The sequence below is a fragment of the Mirounga leonina genome, unplaced genomic scaffold (assembly GCF_011800145.1).
Source record: "Mirounga leonina isolate KUSES-001 unplaced genomic scaffold, KU_Mleo_1.0 Mir_115, whole genome shotgun sequence".
NCBI classification, from domain to species: Eukaryota; Metazoa; Chordata; class Mammalia; order Carnivora; family Phocidae; genus Mirounga; species Mirounga leonina.
In genome coordinates, this window is record NW_023270268.1 from 103102521 (window position 1) to 103117445 (window position 14925).

A 14925-nucleotide genomic window follows, 5' to 3' on the forward strand; every position below is an offset into this window, starting at 1 on the left:
TTTCTCCCGTTAAAGGGAATAAAATAAAATAAAATAAAAGACACGTATACAAGAAGCATATGAAAACCTAGGAATATATTTATTGAGGGCAAGGACTAATTATTTGCACCCCAACCTAAATAGGAGGCTGTGCAAATATCTTGCTTATTCTGGACTGCCGTATATTGTATAATCACAACCTAATATAATTATTTGGGCATGTAAAAAACTGAAAACTATCTTAACAAGCATTTATCTCCCTCAAATATTCACGTTAAGAGCTTATATGACTCTTCCTATGAAATCAACATCACTCAAAATACCTTTGAACACTTTTTTTAAATTGCCTTCAAAGTCTGTCACGCACTTTTTGAATATCCTTTATCATGGCATATTTGCTGACTTTGAAGTTGGATTTGGGTGTTGGGAACCATTAAATGCCATTTAAAGACAAGTCTGGTGTACATATGGGTGATCCTTCAGTATGGTTTCATTATAAAATTAATATGTGACTCTAAAGTAATGATACTAAAGGTTTTCTATGTCCTAAAAAACAATCCCTCCAACAAAAAAAGACTAATAAAAATATTTTGCCAATTGACAACATGGTTTAAATAAGTACATGTCCTCTAAGAAATCAGCATTTTTATGCATGTATCAACTGTGCTTTTGATGACCAACTATATTTCATCTCCTTATAGACTCACTAATTTAAAAATGGTAGTATTTTGGGTGCCTGGGTGGCTCAGTTGGTTAAGCGACTGCCTTCGGCTCAGGTCATGATCCTGGAGTCCCGGGATCGAGTCCCGCATCGGGCTCCCTGCTCAGTGGGGAGTCTGCTTCTCCCTCTGACCCTCCCCCTTGTCATGCTCTCTCTATCTCATTCTCTCTCTCAAGTAAATAAATAAAATCTTTAAAAAAAAATGGTAGTATTTTTCACTTTGTTCTGGCTATTAGGAAGCTCACAGTCAAACTAATGACTCGTGTTTAAAGATATTAAATATGCATTTTGGGGTAACATTTGCCCCAATCTTATCTTCCATTTTCTTTATTTTTCCCCTTTGTTAATTCTTGTTATCTGTTTCTATGGTAGTAAGTATGATATGTAAGTTTCAGAAATTATTTCAAATCTCTGAAAAAAAGTTGAGTATAAGTATCTATAGTCTTCCTCACTTCAATGATTATTCTTTTTTTAAAAGATTTTATTTATTTATTTGACAGAGAGAGACACAGTGAGAGAGGGAATACAAGCAGGGGGAGTGGGAGAGGGAGAAGCAGGCTTTCCACTGAGCAGGGAGCCTGACGCAGGGCTCGATCCCAGGACCCTGGGATCATGACCTGAGCTGAAGGCAGACACTTAACGACTGAGCCACCCAGGCGCCCCTCAATGCTTATTCTTTAGAGCTACATTTCATAATCATTTATAGATAGTTATACATGTTTATTTTAAGCAAATAATGTAGGAAAGTGAGCATAATTAGAGAATGTACAGGGAAAGATCAGTGGAAAGGTAAAAGAGGTTATGCATTCCATCAAGTCTACCTTAATAGTAAATGACTAATGCCTTTGGGTTTTATAACAAATTTGCTAAAAATATAGCATAATATTAAATAATGACAACATATTGGTTTGCTAAATTCTAGAGATTAATAGTGAACAAGCTACATATATTTCCTAATTTCCAGAACATGAGTGTGTCTTGCAAGTCATATGTGCTATTTCATATACTTCATGAGTTAGATGTGATTTAAAAGATCTTTTTTCAAAATAAGAAAAAAATTTATATATACACACATGCATACATTTTTTTGTTTGTTTTTGTTTTTCTTTTTAGAGAGGAAAAGAGAAAGAGGAGAAGGGTGGAGCAGAGGGAGAGAATCTTTTTATTTTTTTTTTTAAAGATTTTATTTATTTATTTGATGGAGAGAGAATGAGAGAGAGAGCACATGAGAGGGGGAAGGGTCAGAGGGAGAAGCAGGCTCCCCACCTAGCAGGGAGCCCGATGCGGGACTCGATCCCGGGACTCCAGGATCATGACCTCAGCTGAAGGCAGTCGCTTAACCAACTGAGCCACCCAGGCGCCCCAGAGGGAGAGAATCTTAAGCAGGCTCCATGTCCAGCGCAGAGCCCGATGTGGAGCCTGATGTGGGGCTCCACCTCACAACCCTGAGATCATGACCTGAGCTGAAATCAAGAGTCAAATGCTTAACAGAGCCACTCAGACACCCCTGCATACACATTTAATCAAGAGTGCAAACCATCAACCGATTTGGCAAAAGAAATGGGGCTTAGTCTCCTTGAACTTCTATGAATTATTGGAGTTTACACCTAAATTAGTGAAGTGCCTTGTTGTCTGTGGAAATATATGATGATAGTAAAGTATTTGCAGATGTCTTCGAGATTCAGAAAATAAGTTGCTTTGAGATTTAGAAAATAGCTCCAAATTCAAACCAATATTTAAGATCCATCTCCATCCCACTTACAAAGATAATGTTAGATGTCGGTGGCATTAAACATTTGAATCCTCACAACATGTTAAGTTTGCGCAAAACATCTTCGTCAATTGACACAGCTACCCTAGGATCTTGGGCATTAAAGCTCATTACACATGATGGCATGAAGATAAATTCTCCTTTACTTTCTCTATTCCCTATGGTGGTTAAGAGCATGGACCTTGGAGTCAGATAGATCTGAGTTCATTATTTAACAAGTTATATAATTTCTTTGTTCAATTTCTTTACCATAAGACAGAGTACAATAAAATACTCATGAAGTATATGAAATAGCACATATGACATAGATTGTTTTGAAAATTATACATATGTAAATTTCTTATCTCACTAAGTTATTAATAAATATTAACTAATAGCAATAGTAGTTTTAGTAGTAGTAGTAATAAAACTAGTAGTGATTATAATAATTATTCAAGAAACAATTGAGGATCACATATTACATATTAAAATACAAATATTAAACAATATTTCTTATATGCAAACGCTATTAATCTTGTGGTTCTATAAAACATATTTAATAGTTCGCCTTATAGGTTAAGAGTGTGAGGCACATGTGTACAGGGAAATGAAATGGAAAGAGAGCAGAAATAAGGTTTTAGTACTTTTGATGATGTTAACTCCATTCCACTTCCGAGCTAGTAAAAATTGCTCAAGATCACCCCAAACATCTCCTCCTGACAATATCTCCATATCTCTTCCCTGATCTCCTTCCTAGCTAAGATAAGTTTGGGTATGGAAAAAAGGGGTTTGGGGAAAACAGAAGTGGGTAGTGTGGAAGTGGAAAGCTCATCTATACAGCTTTTACACCTCTTTCTGGGCAAATAGGAAGAGTAAACAAACCTGCCTGTCCTTCCATTTAATCTGGCTCATGTGGCCAATTTCTGCTAAGGGCTGTTAGCAGAAGTGGTCTGGGTCACTTGCAGGCCATGGCATTGAATTGCCAGGGTGAGACCTCTAACACTTTCTTCCTTGTTTTGTGATCAAGGAGGCTAAGTATTCCAGATGGTGCAGCTGTAGGATGGTTGACACCCTTACTTCAAGTAGAGTTGTTATTTTAGAGATTTTCCTGTGAAGAAGAAATTAGCCTTTGTTGTGTTAAGCCATAACACCTAGCATATCCTGATTAAATATAGGTGGGTAGAAATTATTTCAATTTTCTCTCTCTCTTTCTCTTATTATTATTCTTAGTGTTTCCTGTGGGGAGAAAAAAAGGAAGTTTAAAGAAAATATCTAATTGTTATAAAAGGAGCTCAGTTTTCTACTTTACAAAGATAAAGGGAGATAATCAGGAAAAAATAAACTTTATGACAACATAGGCTGGTTTACCTTATGTTCTTCTCCCTCCGTGTAAATTATGGTTCTCCATAAGGCGTACTTTTATATTAGTAAATATAGGCCTACAGTCTTTTATCTGCTATAAACAATCCAGAGTTCTATTAGAAAATGTCCTTTTGATATGGGTTTTTTTCAACCAGCAGGAGAAATCCTGAAGAACTTAATAAAATAAGGAGGTCTCCCGCATGCTACAAAGTGGGAAGTAGGCAAGTAAAAGAAGAGGAGGATAGGGTTACAGCCCTTCCCCAAGTTTGAAAGGAGAGGTGACCTGGCTCATAGTTCAAAAATCTTTTGTGTGCTGTACAACCTTTCTGTTCAAGCTTCTTGTCTCTTTTTGTTCTGTACCTAGGAAGTCTGAAAAGATTAAATCCCTAAGGAAATCTGAAAAAAAATCCACTGTAGTGTATTTAGAAAAACCCTAGCCTATCCAAAGCCTACTTCGTGATAAAAATTTGTGAAATTATTGGAAATTTGAAAAGAACAGGATAAGGAGAAGAATTTAGGAGACAGGAAACCCAGAATCAGTGATATGTGACCAGCACGTGACATTGCATTTGGACCATTTCACCAGAATGGCAGTTTGGTCAGTATGCATAGATTCAACCAATGTCAAGCAAACATTTTTTTTTTTTTCCCATGAGCTACCACTTTACTGCAACTAGAATAAGGCAAGAAACTGGGCCCTTAACCCACTGATTCAGCAAAAAAGTAAGCAGGATGTGCATAATTCTCAAGAGTTACATACTGGAGATTTACATTCATGTTATATCTTTAGGAAGAGTGTGGACATTTTTTTTTTAAAATGTGGACTAATCTGAAAAACTTCCACCACACGACTTTATGTGTATAGACCAATCCAATGAAGAATATGTCCTCTGGACTGATGCCTAAAGGCCTAGGAACTCACAATAGTCTTGGACACAAGCCCCAACCTTCTTAAACTTCCCAGACCCTTCCATGGCTCTGGACCCCCTGACAATATCTGCATTCTATTTCATTTCTGGATCATATCAGGGAGAGGGGTCATCTCATAGAAAAAAAAAAAAATCAGTTAAACCCTTCTATCTCTAAATGTGGCAGAGAATCCTGCCTAATTGGCAAAATGTGGTAAAAGACAGGTATGCATGACAAAGAGCTCTTTGCAGGAATAAGGTAACAGATCTGTGTGTGTGTGTGTCTGTGTGCATGTGTGCACGTGTGTATGCTCTGTAATCCTGAGTTGTGATTTATCGGAGATTGTTCATGTTCCTAAGAACAAAGTGCAGGAATGAAGAATGCCTAAATTAAGATATACAAAACCAGAACACAATGAAAATAATTACCTTTAATGATGGAAAAAATGTTTAATGTCCATATCATTTTTCACACAGCTGGGGCAATTGGTATTCTGAGGGGGAAAATGCTGAAGGTATAGATATGCAAGGGAACAAATAAAATCGTACTGGTGTGGCACGGGGATGGGGTGCAGAGGTAGGAATCATCAGGATTGTTGCTATTTACTCTGACCATCCTTCATATTATCTCCATGTATTGCTTTCAGAAGTTCTTTGTCCCTTCTTTTGCTACAGCGAGTTCAGAAAGACCTAGACAGGAAAAAGCCTTGGAGATTCTTAAGAGAGAAGCTTTCACAAAAGTGGCCTCTGGGGTTGAACCCAGTAATCCTGCCACACATTACATCTTTCTGTCAAGAATACCTTTCCTTTATTCACGGGATTGTGGAGTAAGCTTGGCTGGCAAATCTGGGGCAGATGTGAGCAGATTCTAAGGGAGGACAGTGGCGCATCCTCCATTATTCCTATTTGTATGAAGAGAGAAATGTTTAAGAGTCACTTTTTCTTTACCCCCTTCCCTCACCCGTGAAAAAACTTTGATAATGTGGAACCCTGCCCGATTCTTCTAGCGCTGTGGCTGTCCTTACTTTCCCAACCCCATTTTTTTCCAGCCCCTGTTAATATACCCTTTTTTAAAATCAAGGCTTCCTGATCTTACAGGAAACTTCTATGTAATTCTTAGTATGGGATGGTGGCAGCTTGCTCTCACTACTTGTTGGGATAACTTGCCACCATCTTCCCAATCTTAGTGCCAGGAGTCATAGATGGGAAGCAAATCCCCTCACCATTTCATGAGGTATCTTGACACATCTGTTTTAAACTGTAGGTTGGACTCAACTTAATGGTTACTGGAGCCTAGAGTCCTAGTGCCTAGTAAAGTGAATTGACTTAAGTCTAGAGACTCCAGTTGCTCTTTATTTCTTCTGATCAAGCCAGCTGACCTCAACCCAGGCTATAGATACTTCCCAGTGCTTGATTTTCTCCCAAAATGGCCATATATTGGGAGAATGGGTAAAATAAAGGAGATTAATAGCACACTTATTTTGATGAGCACTAAGAAATGTGTAGAACTGTTGAATAATTATAGTGTACACCTGAAACTAAGGTGTTTGTTAATTATACTTCCATAATTTTAAAAAATGGCCACAGACCTGATAGGCAGCAAGTTAGACAATAAAAGTGTTTTAGCAGTGTCAAATCTTACCACAATCCTTAAAAGTTCTTGTGTGTCTACTTTTCTTTTTCTTTCTTTCTTTTTTAATCCTAGAGTGTTACCGCTAGTTTCTTATCTACAAAATAATCTCAGAACACTTATTACATGCTAAAAACATATATATGAAATAAATTATTGATGAATTTCAAGTTGGTGCTCCTGTGTTCCTAGTAAATAATGGGTATCTGTGGACCATAGTTTAGGGGTGCAGCTCAAGGTTGAGGAACAGACATACAAAAACTCAATCTATGATCTTGCCATTAGGACTACAAGATCCCAGCTAACAAGATAGTATCTTGACAAAAAACTTCTACTTTTTGCTGGTACTGCTGTCAAATGCACCTGAAGTATTCTCATCCCTGAGATCCTATGAGATTCCATCAACAAAACCTCCTAAGGTTCCCAAACCCTAGTTTGAGTAAAACCCCTGCCATGAAGTCATATGTTCACAGAAACTGGTATAATCACAGGAGGTCAAAGTGTTCCATTTCGCAGCTGAATTCCAAAATGAGCTGGATAATTTTATGACCAGCAATAAAACTAGTAGTTATGAGAGCTAAAATAAAAAAGCTAATCAGATCTCATGTTTCAGGACATAAACTTGTCACCATGAACATTAACAAAATTTTTCCCCCCTTAAGTGGCAACGCAATATGTTATAGAGGATTTTCACTTTTTAGGCATCTATGCCATATGTTTGCTCCTGGGAAAATTCAATTCAGCATGCATTTATTAGGTACCTACTATGAACAAAGCACCATCCTAGGCAAGATTTCCATAGGTTGCAAAATTGCAAAATAGAATTAGGCATAATCTAGTTGCAGAGGGAGATGTGTGCAACCAGAACCTACTTTGGCAACTCCAGGGCATCAAGAGCCATAGGATTCCCAGGAGTTCATGTTGCAAAAGTCACCTAGTATTCTTGGGGCAACTGTAAAGAGGATATTATGACCAGGAGTTAGTTCTTTTCAAACATTAAAATCCTTACCCAAGTCTGAGATGAAGGGTGTCTGCCTAACCCTAGAAAGGGTTCCCTGTGACAACTCTCAGTGTCAGGGACTATCTAAGGGACAAGATTGGAGAGTGGAAGAATGTTAGAAAAAAACAAATTTGCTTTAGCCTGGTATGATTTTCTTATCTAAGGAGTTTTATATTTAAAAAAAATCTCTCTTCAGAAGATTTTTAATATCCAGAATTTCTTAAAGGCAAGTCTATCTCTTTGAAAGCTCTGTCATATTTGGAAGAGAGTTTTCTTTCTCCTATGGCAGAAAGGGCCATTATTCTAAATGGGAGTCTATCCACAATGCTGGAGAGTGGAAAGGAAAAGTGATGCCAGGAAGCTTAGGGCACTAGGCAGGAGAGGAGAAATAAAGCATATGCAAGGTCAAAATCTAGATGCTAACGGGAACCCTGCTAGTGAGGAATCCCATTGCAAATGTCTGGTATCTACTTACCTCTGCTACTTGCAGGAAGACAGGAAATTGTGGGAAATTCTATTTTCAAAGTGGCAGTAAAGCAGTTAACAGGGAAGAAGTTTTCTAGACTTGAATGGGAAGTAGGAATTCTAAATGGCTGGGGCAGGGCCTTTCACAAGGCTAGAATAGCCTAAGCTTCAGGTATAAACAAAGAACTATCATATGAAACAGAATAAAATAGGCACAGTATGATCAAGAGGCAAAGAATGGGCAGTGGAATTTCAGAAAAGTAAGCAACTAATTATGAATGAAGGGGCTACGGAAAGCATGTAGAAAAGATGATATTTTAATAGATGTTTAAAAATAAGTAGGGTTTCAAGTGATGGAAGAGGCATTATGGTGTGAGGCATTCCAGTATAAGGAGATAGTGCAAACAACAAAAGAAAATAGATTAACTCTTCCTATTTTTCAGCAAAGGACTAATACTACGGTGAAATTGTACTATCGTACTCTTTGTTGGAGAAGATGAGACTGGAAACTTAATCTCAGGTGTGTAATTTCTTCAGGAGATAACAGGGAATCTATAAACAGAGGATGCCCATGGGCTGGAGTATTGTTAAGGACATAAATCTGTAAGCCAGCATTGTGAAGGTTGACCCTGAACATCAAGAGACAAGAAACAGATTATTCCTCTTGTCTGGGAAATTATTCCCTCTTTCTTTGCTTAATTAGAGAAGGGGCTTACCACTAGGTTCTGGTTTAGACATTCACTTATTCCAGGAAAGCCTTCATGACCTTCAAGTCTGGATTACGATTAAACTGTAAATGTTGATTTATTTGTCAGTATCTGCCTGAACCTATTAACTCCATTGCAACAGATACCTTGTCTACCTTATTCTTCATTTACCATTTTCTTTCTTGTGCCTGGCCCCTCGTAGATACTTAATTCACATTTATTGGATAAGTAAATGAAAAAAAAATGTGTGACTATGAATAAATCAGTTGGAAGACAAGGGCATCAAAATAGTGACAGTAGGAATGAAAATCATGGGAAACATATGGAAAATATAATCCAAACAATTGGAGACATGTGAGATGTGAAAAGGGAACTATGGATTGAAAGTGTCTCCAGTGTACAGCCCGGGTGTCTGGTAGGAGGGTGATGCTGTCCTACAATGATGCAGTCAGAGTTCTAGTTCCTTTCTCATAGAATCTCTTCCTTGTAGAGAACTTTCACTTGAGGTGTTTGGAGATCTCTTATTAACTTTAGAAATGTGTTCAAGGTTGATTCCTGGGATGGGAAGATGTAAGATCTTGGTGCCAACTAAATAGGGTCTGATACTCCTCTTGGGAGTAATTCCTTATCATGCCATGATTCTGATGGAAAGAGAAGCCAGAAGTTGGGATATTTAGTTGGTGCTTTAGGCATCTGCCACCCAAAAAAATTATCACTGTAACCTTTCTCCATATTCAAACAATATATCTGAGAAAGTTGAAAATTTTTATTGGATAACTTCCTAGAATAAAATGGTTCAAGCCTATGAAAGTCTGTAACGTTGGCACTGTAGTGAGAGAATAATCCACAGAGATTCTCATTGTATAACACACAAGAGTGGCTATGTTGTACCCAGTTCCATGGAGTTAGATAGGGTGCCTAGGCTGGAAGTGAAATCTTCCATATAAAGGTAACTGTTTTGAAGCAGGTGATTTAAATGTATTATTATATAATGTAATATGTTTCAATACATATATTGTAATCAAAATTCATTGTTTTAAGAAAGAAGAAAAATAAAATTCAAAGTCTTCTTTGAAAAAGAAAGTTAATTTTCATTGAAAAAACATCTGCTTAATTTGGTAGCCAAATATCAGAATGAAAAACACAAAATTCTCAAAGCTGTGATTCAAAACCTGAAATAATTAAATTCTTAATTTAGAATGGAATTATTATAACTGGTCATATTTTTCTGCACATTAATCTAAAAGAATTTTGTATTTGGATTATTTAGCCATTGAATATGCACCTGCTTCTCAGATTGGCAAGGCAACAATTTACTGTGAAGAATCAGTTGTTTTGAATGGCTAATTGGTTACAGGTGCAATGAATTAGCCATCTGCCTTAGAGACTGACTCAACTAAGGGAAGGAAAATCCTTTTCTGTCACTTTGGGAGCATATCAGAGAACTGTGATTCTAACTTGGAATTTGTGGATCTTATGTGGGATAAGGTGAGTGGGAGGAAAAGAAAGCAAGTTTAGTGGTTAAGCAGAAGAATATTATAGAGTCATATGTGAGACTAGTTTGTTAACTTTTTAATCAGTAATCAAATTCTCTTTTGAAATAAACCTCCAACCATCTCAAAATATAAAATACTTGAAACATATCCAGAAGAGAGAATGGTAACCCCATAGGTAGATTTACACCAGTGCATTTGATGTGATTATGGCTTTGGTTTTTATTTTCTAGCTGTTCTCCCTTGGTTCAAATCTAACTTTTGAAATATTCTGAAAGTTTATGATATTAATCTATTGGTGTGTTGCAATACTTAAAATCTCTTACTTAATTAGGTGACTTTCTGATTGCTCAGCTAAGGTGAGATGTACCATTTCTAAATGGGCAACAAAAACCACAAAAGATAGTCACAATCTTCTGACTCCAAGAAGACAAAATGTAGCTCTTGAGAACTAGAAAATGGCATCTGCACTGGGCAACTAGATGGGAAATACTATTAGGTAATTTGGTCTGACTGTACCTCTTTGCCTTCAGGAAGATACTTTATTTTTCTTCCCCATACCTAACTGAAATCATATTTTATATGTTGTTTAGTTTACTATGTCTAACTTTTAATAACCTTAAATAATTAAGAGTTTCATTTGCCTTAACATGTTTCCTTAATTAGCTGTTCAAGATTCAGAGAGTCCTGTAGTCTGTTCCATTTAGGGATTTTTCTTTTTTTCTTTTTTTTTTTAATTCTTTTTTTTTATTATGTTATGTTAATCACCATACATTACATCATTAGTTTTTGATGTAGTGTTCCATGATTCATTGTTTGCATACAACACCCAGTGCTCCATGCACAACGTGCCCTCTTTAATACCCATCACCAGGCTAACCCATCCTCCCACCCCCCTCCCCTCTAGAACCCTCAGTTTGTTTCTCAGAGTCCATAGTCTCTCATGGTTCATCTCCCCCTCCAATTCCCCCCCTTCATTTTTCCCTTCCTACTATCTCCTTCTTTTTTTTTTTTTAAACATATAATGTATTATTTGTTTCAGAGGTACAGGTTTGTGATTCAACAGTCTTACATGATTTTTCTAAAAGGCCCTCTTTTGCCCACCCACATTTATCTTGGGGAATTGATAAAATGGAAATTAGCTTTTCCTCATAAGATAATGTGGAACCTTTCTGGGTGCATGCACCCAGAAACACAACTTCCCTTCCAGTTGATCTTGTAATATCGCCTAATGTTTGATTGACTTGGTTAAACAAATTAATAGTTTTGCCATCTTTAATTATTTGCAGCAAAACACAATTATTTGTGCTTATGTGTTTGCCCTTATAAAGCAATATGACCTTTTGCCATCACTGAGAAGAGCAATCAAAGTAGCCAAGCAGGAAGGACTCTACTACATCATTTTAGGTATTCAGAATATGTGAGAATGAATGGGAATTTTAGACATGAATTATTGTGTTCCTAAAGTGTCTCATTTCTTTTATAAAATATTTCATAATAAAAACTGAATACTTGGGGAGAACATTATTTTCAAGATTCCAGTTAAGGATTAGGATTAGGTTGTTTTAAAAAATATTTCCCATCAAATAAGTTGGAAGTTGAGTAAATGAGGTACAATATTATTCCAGTTTTCTTTACCTTGTCAAAATGTCATAAAATGAGAATTTTTTCAATAGAATGCATACAAATGCTCATGTTGATTTTCTCTGCTAACAAGGTGATATACCTTGTGATCTATCTCCACTCTCTTCCCTTCCTTCATTCCTTTTTAGGGCTGTCCCTCTCCTTTGTAAATCAGTGCCAAGGAAAATCCTTGTGTCACTGAAGATATGTTTACAGAGGTTACTAATGATTAGAATTGAGAATTACATATCTTATCTAAAATACCTGTGCAATCATCAGAGCTGGAGTTCACTTTAGAAATCCTCTTCCAAACTACTAATTGTTCAAACATTTTATAGCCACAGGACTCTTTCAAATGCAAATGTAAGATGCAGTAGAAAAATGCAGTACTCTTCCAGTTGATGCAAGGATGAAGTGGTCAGCTCCATTTTTTGTTACTTTCTTTGTTGTGTCTGCAATCCTTAATGTGAGTAAAAGAGTCCTTTTTGAACCATGTTTTTTTTTTCTTTTTTTTCCTGCCAGGAAACTAAGGCATAGAGAAATCATATGGCTTATCTAATGGCAACGAGTTAAGAAAACCAGAAGGAAAAGTAAGTTCTCTTGAATTCTAATCTAGTTTTTCTTTACTGTTAAAATATGAATTTTAATATTTGAATTATCCGTATAGTTTCTTTTTATTGGTTAAAATGCCCTGGATCACTTATGCCTTCATTTGACTTAACCCATGTATATGAAGATACTATGCCAACCCTTTCGTAGACCCCCTTTCTCTGAGCTCATGATAACCTTAAATCCCGGTACCTAGGACTTTCAATCTCTTAGACAGTTGATTATGCCAAATGCTTAGCACGGGGCCAATAGATGGCTCTGGGCTATTGATGATTTCATTAAGTCTTCCCCAATCTATTTATTTACACAATTTCAATTGGAAAAAATGCACTGAAATGAAACATCTCATTTCCAGTACTGGCCTGAAGTGAAAAGAGACAATGATACATACCCCCAATTTAGACTAGATGAAACTAGCTACATTTCAAATAGAGAATTCACATTGTGAGTTTGAAACCAAGTTAACCTGAAAGGAGACATTTTCTCCCTGTATATCTGTGCACAGCTTCAATTGATGGCACTATGAACTGTGTATCTGAACCAAAGGACCAAATTTTTCTAAAGAAACATTAAAACTGGCAAATTAACTCAAAGATGGCCTTAGAGTTTCCTCCTCTGTTGTCCTGTAGTGGTGGTCTGTGTGGCATTCCCTGGTGGCAAACATATGAAAAATTGTTTTATTGAATTATCTTGATTGCCATATTGATCATTTTTTTGTGCTTTTGTTCTTAAGCACAGCAGGAAAAAAAGCAGTCAAGCAAGCTTTCAATTTGACCAAAATGAAAAAGAAAGAAAGAAAAAAAAAAAGATTTTAGGATAGAGAAGCAACCGGTTCCAGTTAAAAATCAGTTAAGGAAATTTTTCAATATGGAAAGATAGCTTTTGTTTTGTAATGAGGATTTTGCCAATAAAGTCTAATTAAACCTTTTTTTTTTTTAAAGGTAAGTTTAGTGTATATTGCTAACTTTTGTAGAACACATAAGAATATATATATTCCTATTAGTTTGTTTTTACATAAAGAAAGGCTGGGCATTTATAACAGAAACTAATAAAAGAGGTTACCTACAGGGTATATAGTTCCTTATATACAGAAACTTTTATATTTGCAGATAGATTTCCAAAACTAAGATTACTGCTCCAAGGAAGATGAAAATTTTTTAAAAGATTCTAGTACACCCTATGTTCATTTGTCTTGTTTCTTAAATTCCACGTATGAGTGAAATCATATGGTATTTGTCTTTGACTGACTTATTTTGCTTAGCATAATACTCTAGCTCCATCCACATAGTTGCAAATGGCAAGATTTAAACAAAACAAGACAAAACAAAATCAAGAAACTCTTAACTATAGAGAACAAACTGATGGTTACCAGAGAGGAGGTGGGTGGGGGGATCAGTTAAATAGGTGGATTAAGGAGTGTGCTTATGTATTGAGCACAGGGTGTTGCATGGAAGTGATGAATCACTAAATTCTACATCTGAAACTAATATTATACTGTATGTTAATTAACTGGAATTTAAATAAAAACTTGGAGGGGGGTGCCTGGGTGGCTCAGTCATTAAGCATCTGCCTTCGGCTCAGGTCATGATCCCATTGAGCCCCGCATTGGGCTCCCTGCTCAGTGGAGAGTCTGCTTCTCCCTCTCCCACCCACCCTGCTTGTGTCTCCTCTCTTGCTGTCTCTCTCTCTCTCTCTGTGTCAAATAAATAAATGAAATCTTTAAAAAAAAACTTGGAGGAAAAAAATAAGTAAAATTAAAATTTCAGGTACATTGCTAGTTTACTTAACCTGAAAGTTTGTAGCAATTCACATTTCTCCCAAAAATATATGATTACCCATTTATCTGTATCATTTCCAGCATTGGGTGTGATTGTTTTTGTTTTTGTTAGTCTGATCCCTCTTTTTTAAAACTAATTTTTTGGTGACTGCATTATTTATTTATTATATAAATATTTCCTGTGTACTAGGCATTAAGGATATGGTGGCAGGCAAGATAGAAATAATGTCAGCCTTCCTAGAGTCCAGTAGGCCAGGAGTTAGTTTGTTATTAATTAACAAATTTATTTGTTGTCACAAAGGTTGTCTGAAGAAAAATACATGGTGATAGGAATATTGTTTGCTAAGGTTTTCCAGAGGATATAACAACTAAGCCTAAACCCAATGGATGAGTAGGAAGCAGCCAGGTGAAGGAGAAAGCAGATGGGAAGACCCTTCCAAGCAGAGGAGGTAAATCAAGTGCAAGGTCTCAGAACTAGAGAACCTGAGTTCTCTAGAGTAAAGGAGAGCCCTGTAGTGTATAACAGTTGACCTCTTAAACCAAGTTAAGGAGCAATGAGCAATAACAATAAGAAAATACCGGAAAGATATATGCAGGACAGTGACAATACAAGATTTGTATTTTAGAAGAATTGGTTTGAACTGTGCAAAAGTGATTGGCTAAGAGTGGATGCAAGAGAAGCAATTCAAGTTAGGGATGCGAGACACCCCCCCCCCCCCCCTCGCATAAGGTAGTAAGAGAGGTGACAGAAAGAAGGAACTGGAGTTGGTAAAGTGGATAAGGGCTTTATATTTAATTGGATGAGCCAAGTGAAGTAGAGAGGAGGGATTAAAAGATATTTCCCAGATTTCCCATATCAACAATTCAGTGAATGGTTGTTCTGTTAACTAAAAAAGAATGT

At 36.5% G+C, this 14925-nt stretch overlaps 1 long non-coding RNA gene across 1 annotated transcript in view; it reads left to right on the top strand.

Moving 5' to 3' along the window:
* Positions 1 to 9909: 9909 nt before the first annotated feature.
* The window catches only part of LOC118007135, a 37485-nt gene continuing 32469 nt past the window's right edge, over positions 9910 to 14925 (top strand). The window contains exons 1-2 of the long non-coding RNA XR_004678276.1: positions 9910 to 10010; positions 12161 to 12228. This is a non-coding gene — a long non-coding RNA (uncharacterized LOC118007135). The remainder of the gene's footprint in view (positions 10011 to 12160; positions 12229 to 14925) is intronic.